This window comes from Microplitis demolitor, chromosome 9 (genome assembly GCF_026212275.2).
Source record: "Microplitis demolitor isolate Queensland-Clemson2020A chromosome 9, iyMicDemo2.1a, whole genome shotgun sequence".
Taxonomy (NCBI): Eukaryota; Metazoa; Arthropoda; class Insecta; order Hymenoptera; family Braconidae; genus Microplitis; species Microplitis demolitor.
In genome coordinates, this window is record NC_068553.1 from 12,326,351 (window position 1) to 12,346,047 (window position 19,697).

A 19,697-nucleotide genomic window follows, 5' to 3' on the forward strand; every position below is an offset into this window, starting at 1 on the left:
CCGTCCAACGATGTTCTAGGGCATCTCTCAGCGGTATACGGCGTGTTGAAACATCACTAACAACATTTAACCCCGCATTGAGTGCTTCTTTACCGACAGCACAAGCAGCTTTACCTAAAAATGACAATACACGTTGAAATAAACCACCCAAAAAAGCACCAATACCGTGACCACGCTGGTAAGGTGCACCTACGTATACACGGCCGAACCGATTATATTTTTCAGTGTAACTTCCACCAGCCTGTACTTGATAATATTCAACGCAATGATTAATTTTTCCAATCACTAATCAACGCGTTTAAAATGAAGTGTTACGTTTAATGGCCCGTATTCAAATGGTATAGTGGTATATAATTTGCAAGTGCAAAATTAGTTGAGCGTATACTACCATATACATATTTAGTTGCTGTATTAAATGGGAATATAGGTTATAATGACGATTGTATATCACCTGTGACGCATGGTGCACAAACATCACCAGAGATGAAAGAATTTTCAGGTAGCGCACGAGCTAAGCTCATAGGCCGTTCACCTATTATTTCATAGTCCTCTGGTTGTAATAAGTCTGGAAAAGGAACGCCTTCAATACCAATGGCCGCTCCATTGAAACGCAACACTGTCTATATTTTCGGTGACAAATTTAATAAATGAATTTTATCTTTACACTCGTCTCTTCTACAGTATCTACGTATAATAACGTATCCGTTTCTTGAATTGTAATGAAATTCAAAATGAAATTTTAAAGTCGGTATACGATTGAGTGCCCACATAAAATCATCAGGATTCTGATAAATACCACGTTTTACGTTATGCTGTCCTGCTTTTCGTAATTGTTCTTCTGTTTCATAGCCTCCAATAAAAGCAGCTTATGAATCATTATGTTCACGTATGTGTAAAAAATTACATGGATATTGTATTTCAGTTAACGCCATAACCCATTTACCAGTTAATTCAATTTGATGTGGTAAATAAGTTGTAAATCTAGATGCTGTATTAGATGGAAAATATTCCATACTACTGTCACTAGGTAAAATCATTGTAAATTTGTCGGTAGGATTTGTCATTTTACATTTGTAGCAGGTATCCAAGAATTAAATTTATCGGGGTAACCTAACCACTTGACAAATACTTGTTTATTACGTCCTTTACCTTTACTTTTCGTCAATATTTTTGTTCACTCAAGTTAATTCTTGTTCATAAAAAAACCCATCAATGTCTTCACATTCGAAATCACATAACTCGTAAATAGGTAATAATTGACGTCGTTTAACTTTTTTAATTTTAAATACTTCTTTAGTCCAATTTGCTTCATAACCTTTCTCAAACATAGCTTTTGTTTTACCGATTCGTACTAAATCATTTACACGATATTTAAAGGGATGAATTTTTTCACGTTTATTATTGATATTTTTTCGTTTAGAAGTTGATATTATATTATTACGCGCTTCACTTACATTTTCCAGCGTTGCCGACGCAGGTGTCATTTTCGTCGATGAGTGCCGTGTATTATTGTAAGCTTTTATAAGGAATGGTAGTATGTCTATGTAACGATTAGTTTTTTTATGAGTAAAATATCGCAACATACGTTCTTTTATTGTACGATTTACACGTTTAACAACAGCTGCTTTAACATCAAGATTACGTGCAACTCGAAACTTAATATTACGTTGCGCCAAAAAACCTTGTACATTTTTGGCTACAAATTCTTTTCCGCGATCAGTTTGTAAAACTATAAGTTGACGGTTACTTTCAGAAAAAAATTTTTTAAATGCATTTTCTACGTATAATGAAGTTTTATCTTTTAGTGGTTCAGCCCATACATATTTACTTAATAGATCAATTACTACAAGTATTTAAGAATAATTATCATTATAAGTTTTTAATGAACGTAAATCAACGAGATCGGCTTCCTAAACAGCATCAATATTTGACACATCATAATGTAACCGTGGAAATTTATAACGAATTGGTTTATGGAGTGTATAAGTATCTTAAGCCTGTAACCAATTTTTAATATCTTCTTGTGGTACTTTATTTTAAAATTTTTTCAAAAGATTCGTCCCACCTGTATAACCTGTAGGTTGCTCTACATCATAATACGATTGTTCAAAATTTAACGTAGACTCAGACATCCTGTTTTTTTTGTTTGACTTCTTGTTGAATAACGCGATGGTTGCTGTGGTGTTTCATTTTGTGGTATTGTCACTGAAGTATTGGATGATGCATCCTCATCCTCATCTTCGGTTATAAGATCGCTATTATTCAATAATGTATGTGGCGTTCTTAGAACACCCGGTGTTGTTGTAGGCGTCGCTGTTGGTGTTCTATTTAAAAAAATTTTGTTACCAACCAATGTTTGTGGTGTATTTATATCTTAAAGTAGTTGACTAAACTAGTGTCTTCCTACTGCTTTGAAAGTTTTTCTGAACCTGAGGGTGTCATTGACTAAATCCACAAAGTTTGCACCTTGTACTTCTTTATCATCGATAGTAACAGCACCACGGTTTTCCCATTTAATACGTTTACTACCCCATATATTTAGGTAGTCTATCAACGCATTAGCATTTTGTTGATATTTTTTAGATACTTGATCTAAAATAGTTTGCTTTGAATGTATTTGGTTCAAAAGCATTATGAGAATCATCAGAAGTTGTATAGTCAGTATTCGTAGAATATTCGTGTTTTTTTTTCTCCAACAACGTTCCTGAACCATTTGGATTTTCAATAAAAAATCAAAATCTTCTTAATGCTTCGTTGTAGGCTTTCCATTTTTTATCAGAGTCATTATTGTAAGGTGAATTTAAAATATTTGTCAATTCAGCATCTGAACGTGTTACAGGCGTACCTGGCGTTTGAGAAGACGGTAATATTTGACGAACCAATTGAGAAAGAAATTGACTAGCAGCTTCAGTATTGTTGGCTTCAGTAGAATCATTTTTCTATTTTTGTACCTTCTCCAAGTTTTCTTGGGGTACAAGTACCATTTTCCTCGCATGTTACATTAAATTATTTTCGAAATAAGCACACTAATAACTGGTGCTAACGATAAAGGCAAAAATGCTCCACCTTTTTGGTTGATAAGTTTTCGTTTTGGTGATAGAGGATTTAAATTTTTACTTAATTTGCGAATAACAGTTTTATGTTTTTTCAATTGTTTTTTTTCGTCGGGTTTTAAAGTAACGTTACCGCGACAAGTATTTAACGCACATTCACAAATAGACCTAATAAGATCACGATCAGCGTGACGTAATAATGCTTGACAATGCTTCGGTGATGCAAAACGAATAGCGTGTAGTAGAGCGATATTTTTTTTACCGAGAGATGTTTTAGGTGATTTATGTCTTATGCGCGCCATCACATCCGCATAACTGGTACCAAATCGTCAGTATGACCTGTTTTTATATCTTTAGGTATATAAACGTAATTATAAGAATCACTGGGAAAATACATGTATATATACGACAATTTTCAGGTGTTGATTACTCCAAATCTATCATTAAATAACCATGCAGTTTTGATGTAGCATCAAAATATGCTTCTTGTAGAGATTTAGAATTTTCCGTATAAATTTGCCGTGCAAAATGTAATATTTGGGCTCTGTCACGTGGATTTTTGAAAATTATGATATAATTTGTATTTGATGAAATGTCCCGTTGACCTTTTGCTTAATGAAATAAACTTTGTGAAATAAATATAACACTTAAATTTCTATGATGGCTACCTTTAGTAAAAAGATCAACTACAGCAGCGCCACCACTGTTTGCTCCTTCGCGCATTAAATCATCAAGAACCACTAATTTTGGTAAATTGTCATTAGGAGAGTCATTTGAGTTTGGTAAGCCTTCACGAAAGTCTATGTTGATGTAATCAGTGTATCCTGACTGCCACTCTGCATAGTAAAAAATTATTTTATTGAACTTAATATCTACAATTTGATCAAGTTCTTTGAGAAACATTTCAGCAAAAACAGTTTTCCTACACCCCGTAGGGCCACACACAATAGCTGTAAATGGATATTTCCAACGTACATCCATATTATTATTAACTTCCCGCTAAGGAAATCGACGATTTTCAAAAATTTCGGGAAGTTATTGTTTTCACCCCGATTTTTGAAAATCGAGTTTTCATCAGATGTCGACGTTTTGAGGTCCTAGGAAGCTATTCTGACTATTTTCAGAATGATGTCCGAGTGTGTGTATGTGTGTGTATGTATGTAAACTCTTTATAACTTGTTAACTAATAAATCGATTTGGATGGTTGAGGTGGCAATCGAAAGAGCTTGTTGGCCGTCAACTTTCCTGAAAATTTCAGATCATTTGATCGAATAGACTCGAAAATATTTGCGAATTACGAAAAAAAAAAATTTTTTTTTAGTTTTTCATTGATTTCTCAGAAGCGACTCATACGATGGACTTCAAAATCTAATCAGCTCTAGAATTCAATAAAACGCGCCGATTGCCGCCTTAGACATCTCAATCGGTTAATTTGTTCGAGAGATATCACGGGAGAAAGAAATGGTGGATAATGGTTTTTTCCAAATGTTTTCGAAATGACTGACCCGATTAATTCCAAATTTTTTTTTTAGTATTTTAAAAGTATTTCAAAAACGACTTGATGAATCAATTCAAAAATCTGATCAGTGATAGAACTCAATAAAACATGTCCATTGTCGCCTTGAACGTCTTAATCGGTTCATTCGTTCGAGAGATATCGTTTGAAAAAAAATCGTAAAAAACGTTTTCTTTCGAAAACAAAGGCATACAAAAGTATTTTCGAGCTCGAAGAGAAAATGTATCTACAACAATTTTCTGAGCTCAAGGAGCTCGAAATAGGCGGGAAGTTTTGGAGCTGGCCCGCAGGGTCAACCAACAGACCGATTTTTTTTTTTACGTTCACTACCTACGGCACCATATTTACCACCATTCCCGGAACCGTTGTACTTTTCACCATTGAAACTTCCTGGTGTATATGTATTACTACTTGAGGACGACGACGATGACCACGCCGATGAATACTTTTCACCAAATTTACGTAAATTTTCAGAAGCTGAAATACGCGACATGTTGATATTGACTGTGCAAAAACGTATTGTAGAATGATGAAAAAAAATTAAACTACATCTATTTATAGGATTAGGGGAACAAAGAAGGGTCCACAGGGGGGTTGAAACACTTATTGATTTTTTAAATAAATATACTCATTTTAAAGAGCATATTTTTATTGAAAAATATTTATACTACAGCAATTTTTAACATGACCTTTGAATAATCCAATACATTTTTTCATTTTTTTATTTTTTCATTTTTATAAAATTATATATTACAACTATGAATTTTTCTGTCTTTTATAACCTTAAGGATATGATATACTATCACTAACCCATCGTCGTTTAGTTGAAGTTACACTTACAGTTTTTATTTTATCACGTGATATTACCTGGTGGTCTTTCGTACGTCTTATAGAACGTGTATTAATTTTTATATCATCTATTTCTTTTTGTATGAGTTGACATATTGCATCAAAATTTATTTTATTATTTGTACTAGAATTTAAGCGTATACCTTTTATTTTACAGCATTCAGAAATTTAACCAGTTTGAGGGTTTTTCATACGGTATCTATAAAATTTAGGGCCTCCTGACACAAAAAATTTTATGAAACTAAAAAATTCCCCCTTCATTAGTTAAAGGATCATATTTTGTGAATGTATAATGCCATATTTCATTTATTTTATTAATATTATAACCGAGTTTCAATGCTTCTTTTAACTCGCAAGTAACCCATGTACCTATCAACTTGCGTTCCTTGTCTGTATGCTCACAATCATCTTGATTCATAGTGTCACAACACGTGCGACAAAGCGAAAACATAAGTTTACCGTGAGATTTTACAGGTAAAACAGGCTGATACAATTGAGCTGGTGGTAAAATTAAATATTTTATCAAACCTTCTACATGATTTATATCATTATTGTGAATGAACAAATTACATTCTTCGCCAAAATATATTGTAGTATGCCCCACGAGGTATACACCAGTTTTTAAAATATACGAATATAATGAACACATATCGACATAATTTATTTTTTCATTTTCATTACATTCATAATAAATCGCTGTATTGCCTGTACGACCTCCAAAAAATGCATCACGCGGATCTAAAGGTTTATATGACTAAAATTCTGAAGAATTTATAAACTTCATAATTTCAGGGTTTGATTTTTTTATGGTTAAAAATTCGCATTTCCATATTTCTTCTAGTATATAACCATCGTTTTTTATTCTATTTCGGATATCAAGTGTGTTTGTGTATCTTGTATTTAATGTTTCATTCGATAATTTATGAATAAATTTATCTCTATTGTGTGGAAAGCAGTTGGGACAGCCATGCCAGTAGCAGTCATGAAATTAATAAGCATATTCCGAGTTATTTGTAGGTTCTTTACGGTTGCCATCTAAGTAAACACCTGAATATGTTCGATACTCTGATTGTCTTCCGGCGTGTATGATTACTGTATCTAATTCTTTTTCTTTCCAAAATAACCATTCTAGAGCTACTCTCGATTGATTTACACATCTACAATATCTGTTTTCAGGTATAAGACCAATTTATTGGTCCTTTAAAATATTTTTTTTGAAGGCACCCATACAAGCAGACGCTATTGTTATATAATCCGTGAAGGGGCAAATACTCCAATATTTTAACATCAATTGACAAAAGTACGAGCATGCTCGTCTTAATATTGTCACATCTATTTGACAATATTTTACAAGTTCAATGTTAAAATTAAATTTATCATTATTTTTTTCTAAAGGATTATACCATTCAATAAATTCACACTGCGCTTTGTTCGTCATAGTGATAAACCCGTAATATTTTTTATCTGGCAACTTACCGGCATAATTATAATTTATTTCTTTATTAAAAAAATTTGGGAAATAGCATTTTTCAATATCACTCGACAAATGAAATGTCTTTGGTAATGAAGATAACGGCATAAGAAAAAATTTTAACTATTAATAAATTTTTATATTTTGAAATTTTAATAATAATATTTTAGATCCACATAAAATAAGATCAGGATTTGAATTTCTTTTATGAATGAAAGAATATAGTATAAATTGTGAATCATATACCTTTGCATTGTGAGCTATACAAATGACGGAACCTGTATTTTTACTTGTGTCTAAAACATAATTTATGAAATCTTCAACAGGATCTTTACGTTGGTCAATCGCATTAGCTAAAGTGCTAGGTACAGAGATCACACTATCATTGAAAATTATTTCACGTACTCCACAAAAATCACAAACAATATTTTCAGCCTCATTATTTTGTAAATTTATATAATTACAATACTCGCACGTTTTTCTTACTACACACAAATTAGGAACATGAATAGTAGTATTATAATTGTTATTTAATTTATTTTCTTGACGGCATTCAAAGTCATAATAAATAAAAACTACACGCTTGGAAATTTTTTTAAACTTTTGGTTTGGGTTATTTCAAAGTGGAGTAATGTAGCATCGGTGCGCCATATGTGTTAATATAAGTTCATTACATTTTTTACATTTATTCATATCTGTGAGGCATTTGTGAATTTGATTGATAAGTTTAAGCTTATTACATAATTTACAAAACTTATATTTCATAAAAATAGAATTTTTAGCTATATTATTTACAGCTAAGGGTTGCCTTATATGACTGTTAAAACAATCGTCACCATAAAATCTTCTATTGCAATCATTACATACAATTAGTTTTTTAGTTTTATCACATATATTTGTGCTAAAGCATGCATCACATCTATATTTACATTTATTTTCGCCAAGAGAATGGAAACATTTATTTTTCTTACAAAAGAATCGTCGTTTGAAGCAATAGAGTTACTTTGTGCTATCTTGTAAACTAAATCCCATATATCCTTGAATGTTAAATTTTCAAAAGGACGCATTGATAGCCATGCTTCGTCCAACTGTATTTGATTATATTTGAAAGTTAGACCTACACGATCTTGGCCACTTATTTTATTTAGCTTATTATTTAGTTTATTAAATTCATTTTATTATTTATTTTTATTATTTAGTTTATTTATTTATTTTTATTATTTAGTTTATTAAATTTCGTTTATTATTTATAATATTGTATATTTCTTTAAGAGCCGTTTGAAGCCACTCGACAGGATTTACGCTTTCATCCACAGGCTTTATTCTTCACTCTATAGTTTTCACAACATGCCTTAAATATTTTAGAGTGTGGTCCGAAGAGTTCAAAATTAACAATGGTGAGTTTTTCTCTTCTTGTTGAAATAGATTTATTATACCACTTGAACCTAGAGCTGGTGAAACTTGGTCCTCAGTGATATTTTCTATTCGGAAAAAATAGAGATCGTTTTAAAAATAACAAAAACAGAATGAAGGAAAGTGATGGACAAAAATTTAACTTTAAATATATACGTTTCTTTTAACTAAACAGGATCTTGCGAGCTTTAGTTATGTATATCAACACTATTACTTGAATTTTTATCATCACTTTGATTATCACTCGCTGTATTAATATCATCACTCGAAGTATTTCCAATTGAAGTATTTTCACTTGAAGTTTCATCATTATTTGAGTTATTAACGACACGATTATTTGTACCATCATCATTATTATTATTATTATTATTATTATTAGTAATATCAACGTGTTCTTCATAGTTTCTTCAAAAATTGCTATTGCGTTGTGATGCCATCGTGTGTTATCGGGTAACTGTATACACATTCAACCTGTATGTGAGTTATATATAAAGTGGTTCTATGTGAAGTTATATTTTATTCGAAAAAATCTAATTATCATATGAAATGTATTACTCTTGTAGATATATGTATATTTATATATATATATATATATATATATATATATATATATATATATATATATATATATATATATATATACAGTGACGCTTACATCGTAAAGTTTCTATAAAAAGACATAGTGGTAGTTCTACCAACTAAAATCATTTTTATTTTATTTATTTTTTTTTTTAAATATAAAATTTTTTCATAATTATTTTGTACAATTTGTTTAAAAAAATTGTTGAAAAATTAAAATTTTTTTCTAAAGTATTAAATTATACATTCAATAGAATATACCTAGGTCGCTCTAAAGTATCCATCCCACACTGACCACTGCTATTGTTACCTGCGAATATAAATGTCGGCAGAGTCAAGCAGCATCACAGTCAGAAGAATTTTTCGAATCTCAACGGATCGAGCTCTGCTGCATATTTTAAAAAAAAAAAAATCGGTCTGTCGGTTGACCCTGCGGGCCAGCCCCAAAACTTCCCGCTGTTTTCGACCTCAAAGAGCTCGAAAACATTAGTGTAGATATATTTTCGAGCTCTTCGAGCTCGAAAATGCTATCACATGCAATTGTTTTTTTATGATCTTTTCAAGCTCTAACAAGTTACCTGTTATGCTGAAGTTTGAAAATTTGAGAATCGAAAATCATCAATGAAGCGGTTTTTAAAATTTAGTTCCGGATTTTGTTCAGTAAAATAAGTGTATTGAGGCAGAAATCAATGTCGGGGATCAAAATCAAGATTTAAATAAATTTTGACTCATGTAAGAAACAATAAAATATGAAATATCCGATAAAAATATTAAAAACTACGTTTTATCGATTGTTTTGTTGATAATATGATTTAAACTAAAAACCAAGTTCGATGACATTATATGATCGAAAGAAACCATAAAAAAGATGAGTTGGTATGATATCAGCACATTTTAGTACGTTATATTCTGATTTATCCGGAAAAAATAACATAAAATGTTATTTTTTTAACATTTCAACGCCGATATCTTTTGAACTAATCAATCGATTTTGATAGTTGACGTGGCAATCGGCGCGTTTTATTGAGTTCTAGAGCTGATTAAAATTTGAAATCGATCGCGTCAGTCGTTTCGAAAATATTTAGAAAAAACCGTTTTTCACCATTTCTTTCTCCCACGATAACTCTCGAACGAATTATCCGATTTTGATGTTTGAGGTGGCAATCGACGCGTTTTATTGAGTACTAGAGCTGATTAGATTTTGAAGTCGATCGTATAAATCGTTTTTGAGAAATCAATAAAAAACTAAAAAAAAAATTTTTTTTTTTTTCGTAATTCGCAAATATTTTCGAGTCTATTAGATCAAATAATCTGAAATTTTCAGGAAAGTTGAAGGCCAACAAGCTCTTTCGATCGCAACCTCAACCATCCAAATCGATTCATTAGTTCAAAAGTTACAAAGAGTTTACATACACACACACACACACACACACACACACACACACACACACACACACACACACACTCGGACATCATTCTGAAAATAGTCAGAATAGCTTCTTAGGACCTCAAAACGTCGACATCTGATGGAAACTCGATTTTCGAAAATCGGGGTGAAAACTATAACTTCCCGAAATTTTTGAAAATCGTCGATTTTCTTAGCGGGAAGTTAAAAAAAAAAGAAAAAGAAAAATGAAGAAAGTAAGTGATTCTATTTTTCATTAATTTTCAGATTTTTTATTTATTTTTTATTCATTTTGTATATTTTTTATTCATTTTTATTATTATGATTTTTTTTTTAATTTTTGTCATTTCTGTAATTTTTTTTTTCTTTTACAGAATATCATGACACCAGCCATGAGAGTGGCATTGTGTGAAGCAGTAAGTATTCTTTTATATACTTTTATTTTTAAATTTATTTCTTTTTATTTATTCATGTATTGATTTATTTATTATTATGTTATTTTTTTTCAAAACTGGCAAGTTCGAGTCAGGCGGACGCTGACCGTAGGTACAATACATACATCCAGTGGGAGGACGACTATGGTGAACTCGTGGAAGGATATGACATCTTTGGTGTAGCAAGGCTATACTGTATCGCTGAGAAGTGGCGGCGTCGATGGGAGTGGAAGCAGACATGGGGACAGGAGTGGAAGCATAAATGGGAGCAGGAGTGGAAGCAAGAGGTAATTACGAAAATTTTTTCATTGACATTGTTTCACTACTAATGTTATAAATATTAATAATTATTTTTTTTTTTTTTGTTTTAGGCCAAAGAGATGTATATAATACCGACTGGAAGGGCTATTAGAATACCCGAAGACGAACATAGCTTACTATCAGAGAAGGAGTGGATGTCTCGTTTATACGACGTAGATTTAAGAATAAATAAAAATAACAATAATAGAAATTAAATGTACTATCATTATGTATAATGAATAATAATGAAAAAAAAAATATATATATATTGTTTCTTAATTTTGCAACCTATCACTATTTTTAGTTATATATATATATATATATATATATATATATATATATATATATATATATATATATATATACATACATATACTGAGACAATGTGAATTGTCTTCGTCGTCCTCAGCCTTGCGGTTCCCATTTTTCCCCGTCTTCTTGTCGTCTGAAACTACACAAGTCATAGTGCCGTGGTCACATGACTAATTTTCACGTTGACGCATGACCGTAAGGGTGAAGTGGGGACAGAGTTCAGAGGCGAGTCCCAGGCCCTCAATTATCGGTTAGACAACTTAGACTTCGATCTTGGATCTAGCAGCGTTTAGACGTATTTGAATATTTTGAATTACTTAATTACTAGCCGGCAATTTACTTGCATTGTATCCATTTAATATTATTTAAAATTATTATTGTACTTTATATTATACTGGCAACTTAGCTTGCGATCTCATTATATATCGTATACTATTATTATTTGAGTTTAAAATATATTTAATTTGTTAAGTTCATTATTACGTTACCGCTGATACATCTGTAGTATCAGCGTATTAATTATAAAATATAAAATCAGTGTATTATTTGGGTATAATAACCAACGCTTCCACGTGGCCATCCATTGTTATTTGGACCATATCGATTGTATCCTGCGAGAACATTTATTGTAAGTAATTGAAATTATTATAACTGGCAATAAACTTGCATACTTTCCTTTCTACTTATTATCTTTTATTCATATTTTAAAATACTGGTAAAATTATGTAATAAGATCCAATACCTATTGATTAAGCTGCATAAGATAATTGAAGTAATTATAAGAAATAATTCATAAATAATAAGCCGGGAGGTAAGTTAATGAATTTTCATATACGTTGTCGAATTTGAATAAGTGCGGGTCTTTGCTTTGCAAGAACCCCAGCCCACTGCTCTGTCCAAGTAAAATACAAATTTGTTAGAGGCCAGCCTAAGCCAGGGTTCAACCCGCGAATTCTGGTGGCTGCTGGTAAAGATCGCGAAAATTAAAGCGATTTGTCTCAATACATATATATATATATATATATATATATATATATATATATATATATATATATATATAAGGGTGGCCCAAAAAAAAATGACTATTTATTTATTTCGATCTCGCATAAAAATGTGTTGGCTTACGATGTTTTAAGACGTCTCTCCTAAAATTGGCTCGATTAAAAAATTTTAAGAGCTCGCTCAAAAATTTTAAAAATATCAATAATGATTGAAATTTGGGTTTTTTGTTTCAAATTTTTTCTTTCTCGTGGCAGCAATACTTTATACTTGTAAACTCATGAGTATGCAGAAAATTTCAGCCCCAAATTTAAATATTTAAACGCCGCTCAAGAATGTTGAATATTAACTGATAATATGTGGCTAATACTTTGAATTAGTTCTTGTATTTTTCTATAACTCAATTATTGCTATTTCACTAAAATATAACTTCTGCATAACCAAAAATACACAGGACAGTCTTAAACAAGAAAATTTAAAAATTCGTGAGCGACCTCTTGAAAATTTTTTATCGAGCTGATTTTTGGAGAAGCTTCTTAAAACATCGTAAACTAAAAAACTTTCATGCGAGATCGTAAAAAAAATAGTCGGTTTTTTGGGTATACCTCCTCTTCGAGTAAAATAGCCTCGAGAACAGGTATCCGCTTGACTTATCCAATCCTGACACACGCTGTTTTCTAAGCAGCGTTGCGGTGTCAGATCACGTAATTTTAATTGCTAGGTTAACCCGGTTGCTAAGTCGGCTTAACCAGGACAAATAGGGTAGTCAATATTGAGCAGCAAAATAAATCGTGACTTACCTTTTGTTGAGGATGGGCAAGTCCGTGCTGCAACCCTAAATCCAACGTTGTGTATAAAATTCTCGCGTAGCACTCAACGTTCTCTCAAATTAAAAACTACCTTAACTAAAGGATAGGTGTTGAATTTATTGCTCGGTATATTACTTTAAATGAATAAATAACTTCATTTAAAACTAGCTTGCTCACACAGAGTGATTAAAAATTCATTTTTAATAAATCAGGAAGTGGCTCAATAACACAAGTAAAGATTGTTATAATTAACGGACAACCGTTCAATGTAGCGAGTCAACCAAGAGTGACTTTCCTCCAAAAAGGTGCTCTAGTTCTTTTTATTTCTAGTTAGCCAACGTTGCGTCCTAGGGAATCTCTAGAGTCAATTTTTGTGTGTATGGCTACAACAATAGAGCGAACCCACACTCAGTCGCTCTGAGTCTGATCAAGAATCACCGGTTGAGTTTTCCCCCTCAAAGATGGCGCCACATAAGCTAAACTGGCCTTAACTTGTACAATGAGCCAGCCGCGGATGTCCCTGCAAAGTGGACTGCAGGGCACTGGACCATAGCCTGTTCCAGTGGGTCAACTTAGAATCTTCTGAGGTGGAGCATTGCGCCTCCGGGGAATTGTGGCAGACTTCGCCCATCACATGGTGATGACAGTCCGTGCCGAGTGTTCGTATGACTAGCAGTCGTACTCGTTGATGCCTCTTGGTTATCGCAACGTCGGTGAGCTAATCCAATTTGAATTTTAAGAGCGAATAAGATAATACTCGAGCCTTGTATAAGGCACTTCGTCACAATATATATATATATATATATATATATATATATATATATATATATATATATATATGTAGCGTGGCTAGAATAATTACGATCGATCAATTTCGGCAATTTACGCCGAACATCGATTTTTACATATTCCGTCCCTACCTCATTCGTAGAGACATTATATATTACAATAAGTTATACCGCTGAACTGCATACACGCATCTAAGCATTTCTATTGTATTTTCAAATTTTACTGTGTTAATTACGTTGGTTAAATCAAACTTTTATTCAACATTATTAGTTGGTTTAAACAATTTATTTATTATATTTAATTTTTACCCTTAATCACTAAATAAATACTATAGGCCCTATTGAAAATCTATTATACTCACATACGCGTTCTTGCACATGCACTTTCCATTACATCCCACCTCATATATCTATAGCTTTACATGCTTATGCATGTACACTAGGGTGATTCATTTCTGCAAAATTTTTTTTTCTTAAGTGCTCAAGCAAAATCTCAATCTACATCGAAAAATAAAAATTTTCACCAAATATGAGCTCTTACTTCCAATGCTAAGTACTTACTATATCAATTTGTTTTGTTCTCATTTAAAATACACGTAAATTAAATTATTTTTTTTTTAACTTTCTAATACTCAGCTGCGTTTTATGATGTCAACGCGGTTTCGGTCGCAAATTGTAGGGCATTTGGTATTCTTCAAAAGTGCCCATCGTTACCTAGCTGTTATTCCAGCGGTTTTACTTGTGTCCGTTGCGGAACTCATTTTTCCTATGCCCTTTTCCCAAGCTAGGTGACCTGGTTAAATTTATGCTTGGGGAAACAGCTATTAAAATTGTTAACACACTGTATTGACAGTCAGCTTAGGCACCACTATTGCCGATGGCATCTCTAGGAAAATTATCAGGCATACTATACCTGCTATCGTGATATGTGCACCACTGAGGTGTTCAGTAGATCCATCACTAGCAGGATCTTTTCCTGATGTCTGGAAGCGTGCTATAATCGTACCTATCTACAAAAGTACCTTCACAAAGCAGTGCATCACACTACTAACCTATAGTGCTACATCTAGTACACGGCAAAGTACTTGAGAGTATCTTCTGCGGACAGATAACTTAATATTTTCAAATTAAAATTGTCTTGAATCCTCATTAGTGTAGCATTAGATCAGAACATAGCACACGAACAAATCCGTTCAACTGGTTACATGCGATTGACCCCAATTGCATCGATTGGTGCATTATGGAAAGTGGTAACTATCAATGTTCAATAATAGGCCCGCTTCTATGTAAACGAAGTCTGTAAATTGATCATCTTCAGATCTATCTTGTGTAACAGGGTGAATTTGATTCCCCGAGTTTAATTTTGATTAAACTAATATCTATCATGCACGCTGTCGATAAAGTTGCAAAGCCACCCTAGGGTTATCTGGGGTAGGGTGCGCCTAGTGAACCGGAAGTGAAAATTGGGGAGGATCGTTCGTTAGTCCCACTTAGAGATAAGTTGAAGTGGTCAAATTCCAAAGATGTCCGAGTTCAGCGGGAGTGAACAATTATAAACAGAAGACGGAAGCACGAAGCTGACCGACAGTTATTACTGAAACCACTGGACTCGAGCCACGCTGTTATCTTAAGAGTGATCCCAAGTGGACCTATCACCGCTATTTTGTGTCTTAAAACATCATGGCACTCGCAAAAACTTGGAAATAAGAGAACACTAGGTGATGGATGAGGGCAAGTGTGTATAATGGCTTGTCTGAAATCTTAGTGATTATAAATGGAGGAAACCCGCATGGGTATGGGAAGAACTTGCACCCCACCACTAATCCTACGCAAGCATATTAACCAGAGCTAGGAGTCTGGTATCACGGGGGGCCTTTCCAAGCCCACTGTAACCAAAGTCTCTTTATTTCCTGAGATGGAAGTAGTGTTTGGCCCAAAAGAGGTTGGACTCGTGGTGGCCGTGGTTAGATACCACACACAATAAGGAATTTTTATAATTCCTCCGGTTAACGTCCACTCTTAGTCGATTTTCGATTGAGAGTGTCGTCTGGATGGTAAATGGGGACACCCCGCAACGCGTGTATGCCCAAAAGGGTTAGGAAGCGCCCTCTGGTCGGCGTAGATGGACGTAGGTCCCATTACGTTAATTATCTTAAGATTGAAGAAAGAGCTAACATCTAAGGAGACGCCATAAGTCAGACGCCAATAAGTACAACTTGTGAAGGTAATTATCTGATTGAGACGTGGGTTTTACATTGTGGAACCAAGTGATAATTAAATCAAGAATTTTACGAGATACCAGGCAGATTGCCGGTACCTTTTGTAACAATACTGATTGCGTGTGAATAGCAAGTTGAAGGAGAGTATGGGAATCGGACAAGACGAGAGAGAGAGTAAGAGTGAGTACGAGAAAAGAACGAGACGTGAACAAAATAAAGAACGAGACAAAAGCACGAGACAGGACAAAATACTGGACGATTACCACGACGGTAAAAGATTGGAGAAAAGGAATTGTAAAGGTATTTATTTTAGTTTATTTCAGGCAGAAAGCCGGAAAAATTCATTAAATACATAGTTATACGTCGCGTGTCAAGTGATTGTCCAAAATTAGTTAATCACTGAATTAGAATTAAACAGAACCGAAATTAGACGTTAAATTAGTAATTGATAAATCCAGGCAGGGAAGCCGGAATTATTGTAGGAAAATTAATTAATTAATTCCAGAAAGGCTGCGGGATTTATTACGCAGGTCGTGTGACCCACGCGCCGGAATCTTTGTTAATCTAGTCGTAATTCTAGTCAAAAATCAATCAATTAAATGCATTAAAATTCAGAATAAAATTAATAAAATCGTCTCGAAAAATATTATAAAAGTCTCGCGGTCAAAGTCACCGGGAAACAATTAAATTAAATGAAAACAATTTAATCAAATAACTAAAATAATTAATTAAATTAAATTAATAAACAATCGCAGCTATTTAAAACAAAAATAAAATTACATGATTAATTACTGTGATTATCAAGTACCTGAAGTTAACGTTAAGGAAGAGGAGAAAAATACTTATGTACCCTTGCAATCTCCAAACTACTCTGAAACCATTCTGGAATCAAAGTTAAAATGAAACAATACTGTCCAGCGTGTTTTCAGATTGGTTTTGTGCCCTTTTTCAAAAGTGAAACCAGACTGAAATCAGACTGAAACCAGAACATATTCAAAGTATTCCCAGAGTGTATTTACAGTAATTCAAGAGTATAAATTCAAACTGAATCCAGAGCAAGTTCCGAGCAAATCCAATGTAAGTCCAAAATGAAATGAGAGCGTTTCCAGAGTAAAACCAGAAAGTTTTCAGAACGAATCTAAAGTGTTCTTTAGAGTGGAACGACAGTTTAACCAGAGCGGATCTAGAGTGAAACCGAAGTGCATTACATATGTCCTCAGGCTGTATTCAGAGTAAATCAAGAGTAAAAATTCAGAATGAATCCCGAAAAAGTTTAACAAAAAAAATTTTAAATAAAGCTCAATTGTATTTACAAAAATTATATTTTGGAATGTTCAAAAAACATTTGAAAAATCAAATTGTTATTCATAAATTTTTGAGGTTACCTCTTTTTGCCTCCCCGTCTCTATATCTTAAAATATGTAAGAAATACATGAATAAAAACATTAAAAAAATAGATTTCAAGTACATAAAAAATATGTGATTTTATTATATTGTTTTTCTTACGTTGTCGGTTCAATTAATAATATATTTTCATAATTTTATCTTTTATATGATTGAAATAGATTCTTCATATAATTTTTTTAATATTTTGAAACATATATTTCTTATATTTTCTAAGATATATTTTCAATATATTTAAATTACATTTAAAATATGTACAAGAATAGGCCAAAAGATAGCTATTAAAAATACATTTTTTATACGTATATTTTATATACTTTAACGCAAAAAATAAAAGGAACAGAGAAATTTTGGAATTTTTTCATGATTTTTGCAAGGCTGTCACTTTGTAAAAAAATTATCATATCAAGATTTAAAAAAAATAATTTTATAGCTTAAAATATCTAGTTTCAATATCTTTGGGTCAAAATTTTTTTAGAGCGACAGTTTTTGCGCAATCATGAGAAATATCGTGAGAGAAAAATTTTCGAATTTTTTAAAATTTTTTTTTGAAAGGTCTACGGGCAAAGGATGATTTTTTCCAGCTAAACCAAAGCATAAGTCAGTTAGAAAATTCTTTCAGCCTTTCTTGTGTCTATTATGAGCCTTATACGACAATTCGTCGCAGAGATATAAGCCTTCAAACAAAAAAGAATCCGTGTAGCTGCCCCCAAAAATCCTTACAAATGCCTTTCATTATTTTTTATGAAAAAAAATTTTTTTCATCCTTAACATCCATTAGAAATAAGTACAAAAAAATCTAATAAGAAAAGCAAATTAAAGCTGAATAAATTTGCTAACTGCACTGAGAGAAAAAATAGCTTTTTTGAACGAGGAAAACGCAAAAAAAAACACCTTAGCTATAGGCCGTAGTATCTGTAACTAAAGTGCTATAGCAAATAGCCCAGTAAAAAAGAAGTCGATTACACTATTATGCAGTTTAATACACTACGATGATACTCGTGAATATGACTGTTCTGAGTTGGGTAATTTAAATTAAAAATTACTAGTCAGCAGAACTATATTATTTATGTAAACTTCCCGAGAAAAAAAGGTTTTGCCTAATTATATATAATCACTTATATATGATCAGATCCAAAAATTGGCCAGATCTGATTATATATAATCATATATGATTCCATATAATCATATATGAGTATATATAATCATGCATGCACGAATATAGTGATTTTTAGAATCTCCTTTAGAATATCCGTAAATTATTAACTAAGTAATTTAATTAGGATTTATTGTTTTCATCAATATAAATGTCGGTTAAATTTAGATAAAAAAAAATTAAAAAATTACTATTCGTTCACTACTATTTTAATACGAGGTCACCCGTCCTATTAACGTCCTACGTCGATGCTGCTTAACTTTGGTTATCGCTGGAGTGTACTCTGATCCTCAAGTCTGTTACACACTTATCTACTCGAGTAGAAAATACCTGATGTAATGCCTGACACTATACCCGGGCCGGATCAGGTGCCAATACGGTTTGCCGGAACAGGCATGCCGTATTCTAATCTGTGCAGTTTCGGACAGGGCATAGATCAGGATAGCCCAATATTAAAACTATTCGAGTGGTCTAAGGTTTGCCGAAAGAGGACCGGATGGAAAACGGATTCGGAAAACCCTATGCTAACATTATAGAATCGTGCGAGGCTTTCCTGGTAAGGAACTGGACAGAAACACTTCAGGAATACCTGACGTAAAAAAGAATTTTATTTTTTTAGCTGACAGAATTAAAAAAAAAGTGATTCTCTAAATATGATATTTATTTTGTAAAATTTCGGCCTAATTTTTTTTATTTTAATAAGTTATTTTACATGACTTATACAAGTATACATTTATTGTATTGTGGATTGCAGAAAACTTCAAAGCCTCACGACTATAAATGTTACGAAGTCCCATCTCCTTTCAGGAAAAAAAAAATCTGGGCAGAATTTATACCAACAATTTGAATGTAATTTTTACAAAACAAATGACTTTGTCAGTACAATGTATAAGATATTTTTTTTAATTAAATCAATTATTCTTTTCATTACGTTTTTTTCATAATTATGTTGCCATGAATAAAGATAATTATTAAATCATTGAATTTTTT